The sequence below is a fragment of the Tachypleus tridentatus genome, chromosome 6 (assembly GCF_004210375.1).
Source record: "Tachypleus tridentatus isolate NWPU-2018 chromosome 6, ASM421037v1, whole genome shotgun sequence".
Lineage (NCBI taxonomy): Eukaryota > Metazoa > Arthropoda > Merostomata > Xiphosura > Limulidae > Tachypleus > Tachypleus tridentatus.
Genome location: NC_134830.1, coordinates 47383937 through 47399963, shown reverse-complemented (window position 1 = coordinate 47399963; position 16027 = coordinate 47383937). Strand labels below are relative to the sequence as shown.

Here is a 16027-nt window from a genome sequence, read left to right as displayed (position 1 = left end):
AAGCCCTCCTCTCCCAGTAGCACAGAATTATGTCTGCGGACTCACAACGCTAGAAACCAGGTTTCGATACCCGTGGTGGACAGAGCGCGGATAGCCTATTGTGTAGAATTGTGCTTACGTCCAAACAATAAATCAATCAATCAACCCGCTATGTAAACAGGGTAATAAACAAAGGTTTGAAATTGGTTAAGACTCGCAAGTCATGAGTTCACAGGCTTCTATTCACACCATGAAATCAAAGACTGTTTTCATGAGAAATAAGCCTTCAGAAACTTAAAACATGGAAGTTTAATTCGATTACACAGCTGCAAAGTTCCTCATTGTAATGTGGATAATGTTTTATTCCATTGTTCTGTTTAAATATGGTCTTGGAAGCTGACGTCTGTGCATAGTGGAAGGTCTATCGAAAAGTTGTAAAAATGTGTGACTTATGATTAACTTCACCGAAACTTGTTACAAAGGAAATTGTATTGGGTAGCATTACACAATCATGACCATCAGATGAGGACGATGTGTTTCCAAGGGCAACAACGGGCCTGAAATATTGTGTTGTTTAAATATGATAAACCTCAGTAAACTTTTATGAACTATTTGATACATAAATCAAATATTAAAACAGGGTATTACTTTGAAGTAATTAATATTAGTTAAACCTTTTAATATGTCGTATCTGTTATTTTATATCAGATGCACTGACCACAGGATTAAACCTAGCATGACCTGATGTGGGGGTTAGGGCGATCCAATCGCAAGTTGTATGTCGCAAGTTTGAATCCCTGTCACCAAACACGCTTGCCCTTTCTCAGCAATAGGGTGTTATAACATAACGGTCAGTCCCACTGTTCGTTGGTAAAAGAGTAGCCCAAGGGCTGGTGTGGGTGGTGTTGGCTAGTTACCTCCCCTCTTTTCTATCACTTACAAATTAGGGGCGGCTAGAACAGATACCACCCGAGTAGCATTGCGTGAAATTCGAAAGCAACGTTCACAGCGGATTTACTGCTGTACTCACAATGTGACTATTTTACACTCGCTAAAACCGCATTCGTTCTTCGTGGTATTGTTATTCAGTAGTTATAACAACACTCTTTCATTCTGAGACTGATTCATACATATAACTAGGGTACCTATGCACTTTGAGACTGATTTATAATATATTTAAACAGTATTCCTGGATTTATAAGTATTCAAAAGGTATTAGTATACATTGAAACTGAATTATGCGTATCGAAACATTTTTTTGTATTGTAATACTGTTTCATGCTTATTAAAATAAAATTTTGTGTTTTTTAGTTATGTCTTGACGGTAAGACTAAGTTATACGTATTAATATTTGTAGCGTTACTTAATTATTGTTTACCTGGGTAGAATTCGTATGAAACAAACAGCATAATTCTTCAATACCTGGTATATTGCATACACGGATTAACTGAGCTTTTATATTGTAAGTTTCTATGTATTAAATTTAATTCACCTGTCGGTTGATAAAACGTTACGATGTATTTGATTATTGGAGCTTAGTCATTGTTGATCTGTGATAGTAATACGTCCAGAATACTGTTTAGTTAAACAGCTGCCTATTGTTCCGAGTCCTATTCGTCAGTTCCTGCAGATGGGGCTACGTACACATTAAGTTGGCACGTGCTTGTGGTGAGACTGTAGAAGATTGGCCAACATTTCTTAACCCCACCCATTTACCCGCTTTTTTTAAATTTAAATTTCATTTAATTTGAGAAAACTGAAAAAACAGAACTTACAATACGGAGGGCTACTTTAATACCAACACTTTCATTATGACATTTTTTTCTGAATTCAACCTCTCTCAGAAATGTTTGATTTTACCCTTTTAATTCACCTTATTAGTTTTTTGTTGTTTTCTTTTGTAGCTATAACTTTTAAACCTTCCGTACATCAAGCATATATGTTATCTACTATTATCAATGCTATTAACACAGTATGACCACTATCAGGAAAATTACCTTCCCGCCCAATAACTGCCTCATGGAAAATTTTACCTTAGTAAAATTGCCCCCCAAAATTTAAAAGGTTGTATTTATTATAATCACTAAACACTAGCTCAGCTAACCAACGTTTCTATAAAATTGCTTCATTGTTATGCATTGGTAAAATTCAGTGTCATGCATTATGTGTTGTGACTATTCAATGCTGAAAAATACATATGAATATTAATGAAATAAACGATTTATAAAAAATTCAACAGTAGTTTACAGGTTTTAAAATATTGAAGAACATTATTTGATGTATGTTTGTTTGGTTTATAGTTTAGAACGTTCACAAAGGAGATAGCTGTTTTCATAACGTTGAAGCAATGTTGTATGTACAACTTTTATGGAAACACAAATTGTAGCGTAAGTAATATGATTCTACTGTATAAATATCTATTATTTCAATTATTTTATGAGCAAGAAATATATCTGTTATATTTGATTTTACTGTTTTTAATTAATTACATGTAAATGATACTGAAAGAAATACATTAACTTGTATTTTTTGAGAGGAGGCAATTTTCCACGAATCAGTGTGAATATATGAAATTTAGTCCAGAACTTATCAAAAAAAGTCTTAACATATGAAGGTAAAAGTGATAGGTATACTGTGATAGTAATACATCCTGGATACTGTTTAGTTAAGCAGCTGCCTTTAAAAGTTATAGATTTTATGAACAAAATATTAACATATGAAGGTAAAATTCATAGATCTTATGCACAATATGTTAACTTATGAAGGCAAAAGTCATAGATCTTATGAACAAAGTGTTAACATATGAAGTTAAAAGTAATATGTCTTATAAATAAAGTGTTACCATATAAATTAAAAGTTAATATAGCTATCACAAAACGATGCAGAATAATTTTAAAGATGAATTTTAAACATTGTTTTCAAAAGTTGAAGAAAAAAGTAGAAAAATCTTAAAAAGAAACAAGCACGTGTCGCTCGTGATGCTTGAAAAACAACAATCTGGTTTTATTAAAGTCTCGGGTAAAGACCGATCTAGAAACAACTCGCCCCCATTATAAACTACTTTGTGACGACCATATTATATATATATACTTGAAGGTGTTTTGAGCGTAGCGTAAAGACTGACTCTTACTTGATCTAGCAAAAGCCCCTTCTCCCAACCACTTCTCATATTGTAAGTTACTAAGTGACGACCACATTATTCATACTTGGAGGTGTTTTGGTCATAATGATAATCACACAATTCTCATAACTTGTAATAATTTGAAATGTTTTTTCTTTCATGTATGATTTTATCACACAGTAGCTACGTTCGTTTTTTATTCAGGTGACCTCTACAAATATGCACACTGTGTGCGTGGGCAATATTCAACATTTATTTTGTGTGTTTCAAAATAATAAAACGGTTTTATATCCATTTGCTTTAGAGCTAGGAATCGAAACAAAGTTTTACACTTTCGCTTTCATATCCTAACGACTTTGTCCCCCGCTGGTACAGCGGTAAGTCTACGGATTTACAACGCTAAAATCAAGGGTTCGATTCCCCTCGATGGATTCAGCAGCTATCCCAACGTAGCTTTACTGTAAGAAAACACACACATACCTAACGAATTTTACTAACCTGCGCAGTTTCTTATTCGTTGACTTCAGTAAATTAATGTAAATAGAAGATGAAACTTCTTTTAATGTTACGAACACGGTTCATTTTGTTGATATGTTTTACTATGATTACCATAATATTGATGCTTTGAATTGCAATGAGACTTTAAACACCATCAAATATCTATTTTCATTCTACCTAGCGTTAAAAACCTGGCATATGGATTCAGATTCCCTTTGTTATCCTGTTCCCACTTGTAGCTGTTGTTACCACAACCTTAAAAATGGCGTTCTAAAATATTACAAAATTTCGTTCTTATATCCTTAAAATATAATTTACATATGTGGAAGACAAAATTTTAGAGAAAACAGCATATGTGTGGATAAACTACAGTTTTACGTTATTTAGAACTTCGTATACAATTGTTTCACACACCAGTAATTAGCGCATCCCGATCACCAGCTCTGTTCTCCACCAGATAAGGGAAGCTTTTGCTGACCTTAGAAGATAGTGAGATAATAGACCATTTTTGATTTTTCTTTCAAAAAGTTTAGGATGCTTAACTGACGTATTTCTTTTCTTTTTCAAAACGTACAGAAATATAAGATTATATATCAGTGTTGAAATTATAAATGACAAAAATTTGATGTTTAAGGATTATTAATTCATATTTTTAAATTACATTATTGCAACACAGACAACCAAAAATACACAATTCATGTCTTAGGATGGTGCATTTTGAAACATCGCTTTTAATTATTCATGAGGTTAATTAAATTCATCGTTGTTTTTTTAAAGAACATACAACAGAATTCTTAATATTCATTGCCTCTTTCATTCTCTAAGACAAATAAGTGAGGTAAAAAATAATAATAAAGCTAGCTGGCTAATATCTCGCGCGTCCTTATGCTATTTTTTAACACTGCTGGAAATATATGAAAGAATGTAGCAATAACTAAAAATTTACTCGCGAAGCAGAGCTTGTCAAATTATCAATAATTTATTTTTATTAACCATCATGTTTATTTTCTGTTCAGTAACCGTCTTTTGATATAACTCTTCTAACCATCAACTAAGTAAGATAAACCTCAATTTTATAAACGTGCACAGGGTCTATTTAGACATAAACTAGTTTTACATTCTTTATCTGTTTCTTCTACATTGGTTTCTTATTGCTCTGTGATAGATTAAGTTAACAATTATTTAAGAAGGTTTATTTATAAGGAAAAACACTCCATTAGTGTGCACGTTATTATTTTCTATATTAACTTAAGTGTTTTCATTTATTTATCAGTTTTTAAGATTAGGTTTTATGTGGTTGACTGAATAATCGTTTCTGAACTGAAAAAGACCACGAAGAGTGCAGTGTGTTAAAAATTTTTCTGTGAAAAACCTTACAATAAATAAAGTTTGTAAAGACTTATACTATGAAAGCTCTTGCAATGATCGAAGTGTTAGTGTTTTTCCAGTACCTTGTAGTATTACTTCCATTTTGTTTTACACTTTTAATGTACAAATATAATGAATGTATTTGCAATAAAAAGTTGAAAATAACACTTACCCACATAAATTTTGCGGGCACATCATGTGTTGTGAGAGTAGTTAGGCCTACCATATTCATGATGAGAAGCCCACGTAAAGCAAAACTTTGTTTATAAGATGGCTTGGTATGGATATTAAATCTTTAATTAAGATAAAGTGCAGGACAATCTTTTGACCTTCGAAACACTGTTCTTTACTTTATTTTAATTAAAGTTTTATTACTTCTACTAGCCGTCTTATGGATATATTCTTAGGCCTACCATAGTTTATTCTTGTTCTCCAGTTTAGTATTTACACTTTCAGCAGCTAGTAGAAAAATTATAAGGAAAACAATGATTAAAAAATGAATTATTTTACCTGTCAAACTAACATTAGTAGTCTAGCCGTTTTGTCCAAGGCAAAAACCTTTACAGAAAAACTAACCTATTCAACCACTGCTAATCTCAGCCAAATATAAAATAACAACTGTGAGTAATACTGTCAAAATCAGCCTGGGACAAAGGCGTGACTTTTTAAAGAAATTTTCTAAACGAGAAAAACAACAAACATAAGATGAGATAAATTGTGGACAACGTTGTGTTACAATCATTTAACTAACATATGAAAGTCTTCTCATATTATACTGTTCATAAATTAATGTCTCGAACATAAATTATTTGTTTTACAATGTTACTCGCCTAAAATGTTATTTTCGTATTTAACAAGCCACATTTTTTCCAAGAATGTAACAATGTTATTTCTTTATTGCTGTTTTTAATCTAGTTATATTTGTAAAAACATAACAATGTTATTAGTCTATTGCTGTTTTTAATCCAGTTTTCTTTGATAGAATATAACAATGTTATACATCTATTGCTGTTTTCAATCCAGTTTTCTCTGTTTGAATGTGACAATGTTATTTGTCTATTGGTGTTTTTAATCCAGTTATTATTGTAAACATGTGATAATGTTATTAGCCTATCGCTGTTTATCAATCCAATTTTATTTGTAGGAAAATAACAACGTTATTAGTCTATTGCTGTTTTTAATCTAGTTATTTTTGTTAGAATGTGACAATGATGTTGGTCTATTGATGTTTTTAATCCAGTTATCTTTCTCAGAATGTGACAAGCTTGTTAGTTAATTATTGTTTTTAATCCAGTTATGTTTGTAAGAATATAACAATATTATTAGTCTATTAGTTATTTTAATCAAGTTATCTTTGTTAGAATGTGAAAATGTTATTTGTCTATTGCTGTTTTAATCCAATAAAGTTTGTTAGAATGTGACAATGTTATTAGTCTATTTCTGTTTTTAATCCAGTTATCTTTGTAAGAATATGACAGAAGTATTCTTCTATAGTTGTTTTATTGATCAAGTATTCTTCGTAAGAATATAACAATGTTATTAGCCTATTGCTGTTTTTTAAAAAAGTTATCTTTGTAACAATATAAAAGTGTTATTAGTCTAATGCTGTTTTTAATTAATTTATCTTTGTAAGAAAATGACAATGTTATAAGTCTGTTGCTCTTTATCAATTCAATTATCTTTGTAACAATATGCAAATATTATTAGTCTTATCCTGTTTTTAATCCAGTGATCTTTGTAACAATATAAAAATGTTATTAGATCATCGCTGTTTCTAAACCAGTTATCTTTGGAAGAACATAACAATGTTATTAGTCTATTGCTGTTTTAATCCAGTAATCTCTGTTAGAATATAACAATGTCATTCATCTATTGCGGGTTTTAATCCAGTTATCTTTGTAAGAATATAAAACTGTTATTAGTCTATTGTTGTTCGTAATCCAGTTATCTTCGTTAGAATGTAAAATGTTATTAGTCTATCGCTGTTTTTAATCCAGTTATCTTTCTAACAATATAAAAATGTCATTAATCTATTGCTGTTGTAATCCATATATCTCTGTTAGAAAATAAGAATGCCATACATCTATTGCTGTTCTTATTCCAGTTATCTTTGTTAGAATGTGATAATATCATTAATATATTGCTCTTTTCAATCCAGTTATCTTTGTAAGAATGTAACAATGTTATTAGTCTTTTGGTATTTGATCTCGTTTACCTTTTTTAGAATGTGACAATGTTATTAGTCTATAACTGTTTTTAATCCATTTAACTTTATAAGAATATGACAATGTCATTAGCTTTTTGCGGTTTATCAATCCAGTTATCTCTGTTAGAATATAACAATGTTATTCGACTATTACTCTTTTTAATCCAGTTATCTTTGTTAGAATATGACAACGTTATTTGTCTATTGCTGTTTTTAATCCAGTTATCTTTGTTAGAATACGACAATGATATAAGTATATTGTTGTTTTTAATGCAGTTATATATTCTAAAAATATACTATTGGTATTTGTCTATTGCTCTTTACGAGTCCCGTTATCTTTGTTAGAATATAACAATGTTATTAGTGTACTGCTGTTTTTAATCCATTTATCTTTGTAAGAATATGACAGCGTTACCCATCTAATAATTTATATTGTTGTTCTTTAATCCACTTATTTATTTAAGAATATGCGGACATTTTTTATGTTACAACTAAGCGTAAAAATCATAAATACTATGATGTATAAAATTCCAATGACAACTTTAATCTTATTAAGCTCAAGTCTGCCGTGAAATGTAACTAAAATGGAGTTCCGTTATTTGTTCCATATTTACTTCACAGTTTATGTTTGTATAGAGTTCGTGAGAAACTTTTAAATACCTCAAACTTTTTAGAAAGTCCTTACGTTCAACAGTGATACGTACCTTGCCCTGTGTGGCATCTTTCACGATGATGACAGCGCGTGCCGAAATCAACATATCTTATATACCAGCATAGGAATCCTTCCTCGTAACTTCACATATTTAATGTTTCTTATCTTAAAACCTTAACCGAAAATTGTACACTTATATAGAGTTTAGGGTTTATAACACCGATACAGTATTCAACACTTTAAGATCCATAACAAACTTTGGTGTACACACAAGTTCCCGGATTTGGCTCTCAACAGTTTCCCGGATAACTTCCCGCTGGGTCTGAGCTATAGCCGGTTGCTTAGTCTACGTACACGATGGCCAGGATGGTGTAGATCCAGGAGTTGGCTAACACGTTTTTTTTTTATTTAACAGGTAGCTTTCGAAGTTGAAACTATACAGCAGGCTAGATAAGAAGTGCTGATGATTTAAACTTTTTAGCTTCGTTCTGCTGTATCTATAGGAGCTCTGGTATGGTTGATACGTTTCTCCCCACTGATACTCAAGATCTGAGGGTTTCTCTACACAGCACCGAATGTATTTGGCCAAGAAATATTTACATATTTACTTAAAGGTAAACGTGTGCACTGCTATCGGAACTTTGAATATAAACGTTTCATATGCAAGAGAGCCATGGTATTAGCTCAGACCAATCCAAACATTGAAAGCCTGGCAATATTTGGTTTAGAAATAAATGACGTAAGTCAACTCTGTTAAGACAAGAGAGAGAAAATCGTTCGACCAATAGAAAGAGCCGACGACTATGTAAACTGTTGATATTAAACAAACTTGCTAGACTGGGGCCGATTTTTGAGAATCATGGCAAATATTTGATGCAGTTTTAAGCCAGCGAGCGATCTCAGCAGAGGCCTGGTTTATGTCTATATAGCTAATTATGACACAGTAGATTTGCAGCCGACTCAGTTCTAGGCCGATATTAGCTCGTAATGAACTGGTGTTTACCTGTTGGAGTGAAACGTGTCTATCCTTCAATATTCACTATACATATTTACATAGGTCTATATATAAAGTCCTTTAAAGGTTAGTGATTAATATACAGAGTTTAGTGATTTAGTAACGATCGTTAACAACTAACGCTGTACACCCGTTACCATTATTATTAAACCTACAAAGCTCTTTGATAATCCAACGAGCAGTTAAATATGCAAGATAATGACAGATAATGTAATCGGACAGTTTTACTTATAACGTTATGCATAAAAACAGTCGCTTTCTGTTGGACTTTCACACTTTAATTTTGCAAACAAAACGTTAAAGTACAAAAAACGTCGTTTACATCTGTTGTTTAAAATGTATTCTTTTGTTAGCGTTTTGTATTTGAATAGCTAGTCATTCCGAAACTTTTAACAAAAAAATTACAATTTCTAAACTTGGTTGTCGATTTCTTTCCTATGTTCATTTTTACTTTCAAAACGTCTCTTCCCCCCGCTCAGATACCCTGTTTTCGATAGCCATCGTTTAGATTTGTGCTTAACAACAAATAAACAAACAAACAAAATACTCTCAAACTTGGTAAATTCGGTTGTTATCTAGAGTTTTGTATCAACATGGATGTTTGAATCAAATTTTCCAAGTGGGAAACGATCTAGCTGAACATGTACCTACGTTACATTTGTCGTATTTTTGGTTAAGATAAATTATATTACAAAGAGCTAATTACAAACAAAACATCAGTGTGTATGTTGGACAATAAGAACAGAATTTGAAGTTTACGGTTAACCTAAAGCTACAAATCCTACGATTAGAGCTTTACCTCTATCTCTTGTGACACATCTGCAGACGATACTTAAAAGTATTTGCTACTTTTTGAAAAAACCTATACCGTGCTAGACTCTGGACTGTAAACAGGCACAAAGAACTTGTTAATAACCTTCAACACAAACACTTCTCTTTTCATCAATATGTCGGCTGACTTTACTAGGCTAAGACTAGAAGTAGAAATACGCTGAGACTGACTAAAACAAAAGCATACATGTAATATACGAGGTCTGTTCAAAAAAAATACGCGGACTGACGTCCTAAAACAAAATGTACTTTATTTAGAAGTTACAGGTCTGGGACCCCTTCAAAGTACTCTCCTCCCCAACGCACACACTTATTTCAATGGTGTTTCCACTTGTTGAAACAGTACTGGTACGCTTCTTTTGTAATGTCCTCCAGCTCCTTCGTCGCATTTTCCTTAATCTCGGGAATCGTCTCAAATCTTCTTCCTTTCAAGGGTCTTTTGAGTTTGGGGAACAAGAAAAAATCGCAAGGAGCAAGGCCAGATGAGTAGGAGGGGTGGGGAAGAACAGTGATCGAGTGTTTGGCCAAAAACGCACGAGTTCTGAGGCACAAATTTCGCAGCAACGCGGTGCATCTTCAATTTTTCGGTCAAAATCTCGTAATAAGATCCAACTGATATCCCACACTCTTCAGCAAGCTCCCCTGACAGTCAGACGTCGATTTGCCCGCACCAGGGTGTTGATTTTGTCGACGTGTGGGTCGTCAGTTGACGTGGAAGGACGTCCAGGATGCTCATCATCTTCAATGGACTGTCGACCATCCTTAAAACGTTCATGCCACTTGAAACATGCCGTACGCTTCATAGCAACATCACCGTAAGCCGTGTTAAGCACAGCAAAAGTTTCAGTCGCAGATTTTCCAAGTTTAACACAAAATTTCACAGCAAGTCGTTGCTCCTTCAGGTCATTCATTCTGAAATCCGCCAAACGAAAAAATCGCACTTCACTTAAAACCGCGTAGCTAATACACAAATGAAGATATCTGCAATCGAGAAATGGCGTCGTAATCAGCTGATCTGTGCGAACCTAGCGACACCAAGCGAATTCCCCTGGAACCAACTGGAGCCGCGCAATTCAAACAGTCCGCGTATTGTTTGAACAGCCCTCGTATATATATATAAAGCAAATGTAGTTTTTCCCAGAACCACCAGTTCTATAAGTTGTTACAAAATAATCATTCTATATTTCTATGGGGATGTTGGGATAACAGTCCAAAGAGGTCAACTTTCAAGTTGCTAAAGTCAAACGTTCCAAAAAAGAACACAAAGATATTCTACGATTGTAGTAGTTTAGCAAGCGTGACATCACAAAGGTACTATTGAAATACGGCCAGAAGAAATCTAATAAAGACAACCAAAATCTATAAACACAAACAAATTTTAAATAACACAGTATCAAACCTATATAAACGTAGACTTGATATTTAAGAACACCTCGTACAATTTATTGATAAACGACTGTTACCGTTTAAACTTATAAATTTACAATAAACGTAAAGATTAAATTTATTTGTTTAAAAGCGGCTCAATTTTGCTAGTCTTTCGGATCCTCGTTTACTGGTGTCGGTTTAAACAAGAGAAGTCTACAGTTTTTGCTCTTCTCGTATTGTAAACTAAAAAAACACACACACACACAAAGCCATTTGTCTTAAGTTAATAGACAAATCTGACTCACAAACAATAACATCGAATACGAGTAGAATATAAAAGTTTATTAGGGTAAGAATATTCTAGTGTATGTGACACGTGCGATAATTTTACTTGGGTTTCCATCCTTACTTATAAAGTGGATTACTTCCACAATCTTGCAACATACACGCACTGGATATATGTATTCACAGATACTGCCTAACATAGAGAACCTGCCAGAACCTTACAGTCCATCACCTCATCTCAATATTGATGACTGTGATTTCGTTGGAAAGAGCAAACATTTTATTTGTTTTGTTCTTACGTTTCCCAACGCCTGCGTCATCTCGGTGATAACAGTCCCAGCGGAAAACGCCCGCTGGCGGGCAGGCCATATACGGACACCGGTAATATCAATCCCTGTGTAAATATCTAGTAACTTTACTTGGTTTGTTGTATAGAGAAAATTGTAAAAAAAGGAAGAATTTGATGTTCTATATTGTTTATCCTAAAACTATATCTTTGTAGTCTAAACCGTCTGGAGACCTAGGTAGTAACATTACACAGTGCGTGCATGATTTACAAGGTTTTCCACTGTTATTGATAAGTGAAAGTATCTGAATATCGAGGAATTGAACCATTAACACTCCTACGAAAAGTGGGGCCTAATAGGCCCCAGAGCAACTTGAAAGGTTATTAATATTAAGCTAATAATTTTGTATTTAAATGAAATTGCCATTTAAATCCATTAATGAATGGATTAACGAGATTCCCACTGTCCCTATCTGCTATCTAGCGAAACCACAGCCAGGGGAACGGGCTTGGAGAAACCAGGACTAGAAACGTCTTTTCGTAGGAGTGTTAACTAATAACAAACATAATGTAGTTTCTGTATCTGACTATATTACTGACATTTTTCAAAGCAGCAATATATTTGAAATTCCTCTTACATTCTCCCATAATGTTCACCACTAGTTCATTTTTTAGCGATAAAACTCGTCTGGTAATGCGCATGTTCAACAGAATCGAGGTCGGTGTATATTGCTAAAAAAGAAACAAATATAAATTATTTTCGCCAGCAAATAGTTTTCTTTGCATTACCAGTGATTAATGCCATGAAAACGTACAGAACATTCGACAAAATTTTGACGATTATTTTCATGTGTTTATTGCGATGAAATTTCCGATTCATTCGATTCTAACACATCTTTAAATGCTATCTTAAGACTTAGCTATCTTAACCCTAGAATCACCGACTGAGATTCTAGAGTCTATTCGATCGTAAACACACTTTTCTAAACTGTTTGTACACTTACATCTGAATTGGTCCATAACATTCTTGTTTAATGGATCTCTTTACCAGTTACACAAAAACTAAAGAAAGAAAATAATATTACTGTACATAGTCACAATAAACACTGGTTGCTAGGATACCCTACATATTTATACATAAAATTTCTGTAAAACCCAATTTCTTTGATCGGGATTTTCCACTCAGCACTATGAAAGTATGTATCTCCGTATGGTGTGATATGTGTCGTTTACACTGGTAAAATATGGTACGTAGCTTTATATGATGTGAAATATGTGGTTTACGCTGGTAGAGTATAGTATGTGACTTAATATGATGCAATATGTGTGGTTTCCACTGTAACTCAATGGGGGGATAATAAAATTGATTTAGAGATTAAAAATCTTAAATGTGACAGTTAAATTGGTATTATGCAGTTAATGTTGTTTTGAATTAAGCATAAAGCTACACAATGGGCTATTTGTGCTCTGCCCACCACGGGTATCGAAACCAGGTGTTTAACGTTGTAAGTCCGCAGACATACCGCTGAGCCACTGGGGGGGGCTATGCAATTAATTAAAGACCATTAAAACAGTTATCGTTGTTTTTAAATGAATGAAATAATATATTTTGTATTGTACCAATATATTCCTACTATTCTCGCCGTTAAGTAAGAGAAAAGATGATGCATCGCCACTATCTTACACACTTTACAACCTAAAATACTCCAATCAGATCTCCTCTGACTCTTCTTCTTCCAAAAGGAACAGTTTCAAAGATCTTATACTCTCCTCATATGACAATCCTTCCATCTCAGACACCATTCTAGTGACCTTCCCCTGAATCATTTCCAAGAATTCAATGTGCTTCCTTAGGTTAAAAACCCAAGACCCAACACAATACACAAAATGTGGCTTAATAGAATTATAGCCTCATTTTAGACTTGTCTTCAATATTTCTGTAGATACAAACTATTTGCACAACACATTGCCTGGATGATTTTAGAGATTGATCCCTTTTCTTTGTGACATTGTAAGTGTTACTTCCATCCAAATTATACTTATAATTCAAATTATAATAACCCACATGCATTATATTGTATTTGTTATAGCCAAAGCCCATCTGCCATTTATTTTCCAAACTCACTAAATAATCTAAATCATTTTGTAAATCAACAACTTCCTCTTCACAGCCAGCAACATCGAAAACCTTAACGTTATTTGCAAATTTAAGTAATTTATTGAACATTTCTTCATCTGTGTCATTTATGTAAATCAAAAAGAGCAAAAGTCCTAAGACTGAGCCCTGAGGTACCCCACTTGTGGCACTAATATATTTTTTTTAACTCTATAACAACTTTGCTTTCTATCATGTAGCCACTGTTCCATCCAGTTTTCTAATTTATGCCCAGACCTATAGCGATATCAACAAATCTTATATGTGGCACATTATCAAATGTTTTACGAAAATCCAGATAAACCAAAGCTACACCCTTACTCTCATCAAAATAAGTAATGGCCTTTCAAAGAATGTCAAAACGGTTTTAAAGTAAGATTTTCCCTCAGTGAAATCATGTTGAAACCAATAAAATAAATCTTGTTAAATTACTTTGCAAAGCATCTTTTCTTTTTCAGACTTTCCAAAACTTTTCCTGGAACTCATGTAAGACTAATGAGTCTATAATTACTGGGACCGGTTTTATTATCTACTTTGAAAAAAGGAGTTACACTAGCTAACTTACAATCTTCTGGTACCTGCCCACTATTAAAGTACTGACAAAAATAATATCTATTGTCTCAGATAGCCAGTCCGTAACTTCCTAATCCACTGAATGTTCTTAAGGAACTAAATAAAGCATTGAATCTTTAGATATTTCCATTGGCCTTTGGATCAGACGGTGCACTTAATGCTCACAAGAGCGCGAATAATGCATTCATTAACATTTATATCTTAGTAACAACAAATTTTATCTAGAAACAAATTTGTCACTTACAAAAGTATTTTGTGCTTGAGTCACTAACACACATAAAATCTGGTAGTATTTGTTTGTTTTTAATTTCGCGCAAAACTACACGAGGGCTATCTACGCTAGCCGTCCCTAATTTTGCATGTAAGACTAGAGGAAAGGCGACTGTTGATCACCACCCACCGACAACTCTTGGGCTACTCTTTTACCAACGAATAGTGGGATTGACGTCACATTAAACTCTCCCACGGTTGAAAGGACGAACATGTTTGGTTTGACGGGGATTCAAACCCATGATTCACACATTAAGAGTCGAGCGCCCTAACCACCTGGCCATGCCAGGCTCTTTGATAAAGAATGCCATTTAAATTATTATTTTAATACAATTTCTGTAACCATCATTTTAATCGCGTCCTAAAAATAAGAATTCCGAAATTTCGTTCATTTAAACTCTTTTTATTAACATAAATTTTCCAAATTAGTGCAGAAAGACAGCTGTCTTTTGTTAAGAACAAAGCTACACAAAAAGGTATTTGTGTACCACCTACCTTAGGCATCGAAACCTTGACTTTAGCTTTACAACTTCTCAGCCTAAATTTTAAGCTGAGTGAGAGAGGAGAATATACCTGTAAAAAGTGATAAAATATACTTACATTCAAATTAACCAAATTCAAACAACAATTTCATTTATCAACCCTATAAGTTTGTATTATTCATTTGGTTGTTGGTTTCAGACACTGTCGATTTTAATTCTAAACAAGTAACCATTGAGGGAGGGGGAGAGGCAGTATCTGACACCACAAGGGATTGAATGTCATAGGCGAAAATGACGATCGTCTCTAGTAGCACCATGACGAGAGTATTTGACCCTCCGACCCGGCACACTGAACATTGGGCCACGCGTGACATAAAATGGGAAGAGCTGAAGATATATATATCGGCAAAACAATCTAAAAATCGTTCTTATTAAATATACAAAACAATTCTGGCTCGGATTTCTTCAGAAGTTCAATAATGAAAAATAATTTAAATAAATCTTAGCCTAGAGAACGCACTTTCAGAAGTTTAAAGAAGCGTTCCTGAGGAACATTGTGAGGAGGACACTGGTTACGAGTGCGTTACTTTATACCTGGAAGGACTAGTCATGAGTGCGCCTCTGTAAACCTGGGACACTCATCACGAGTGAACGTCTTTAAATGTGGAGGTAACAGGTTATAAGTGCGCTACTTTAAACCTCATCTGAGCAGCCACGAGTCCCTTTCCTTAAATCTGGGAAGACTAGTCACAAGTGCGCTACTTTAAAACTGGGAGAACTTGTCACCAGTGAGCTACTTTAAACTAATTGTATAGAATATACAAATATACATTTAAACGAAGAAACAACTTAAGGAACTAAATATCTTTCAACTGAAAGATGATTTTGTAAATGTTTGACACTTCAGTAAAACGTATTTCTGACGTATAATCAAACTT

General features: G+C 33.6%; 1 long non-coding RNA gene across 1 annotated transcript in view; it reads right to left on the bottom strand.

Moving 5' to 3' along the window:
- Nucleotides 1-8525, bottom strand: part of LOC143252410 (uncharacterized) — a 102541-nt gene extending 94016 nt beyond the window's left edge. The window contains exon 1 of the long non-coding RNA XR_013028980.1: nucleotides 7877-8525. This is a non-coding gene — a long non-coding RNA (uncharacterized LOC143252410). The remainder of the gene's footprint in view (nucleotides 1-7876) is intronic.
- Between the last annotated feature and the right edge of the window lie 7502 nt (nucleotides 8526-16027).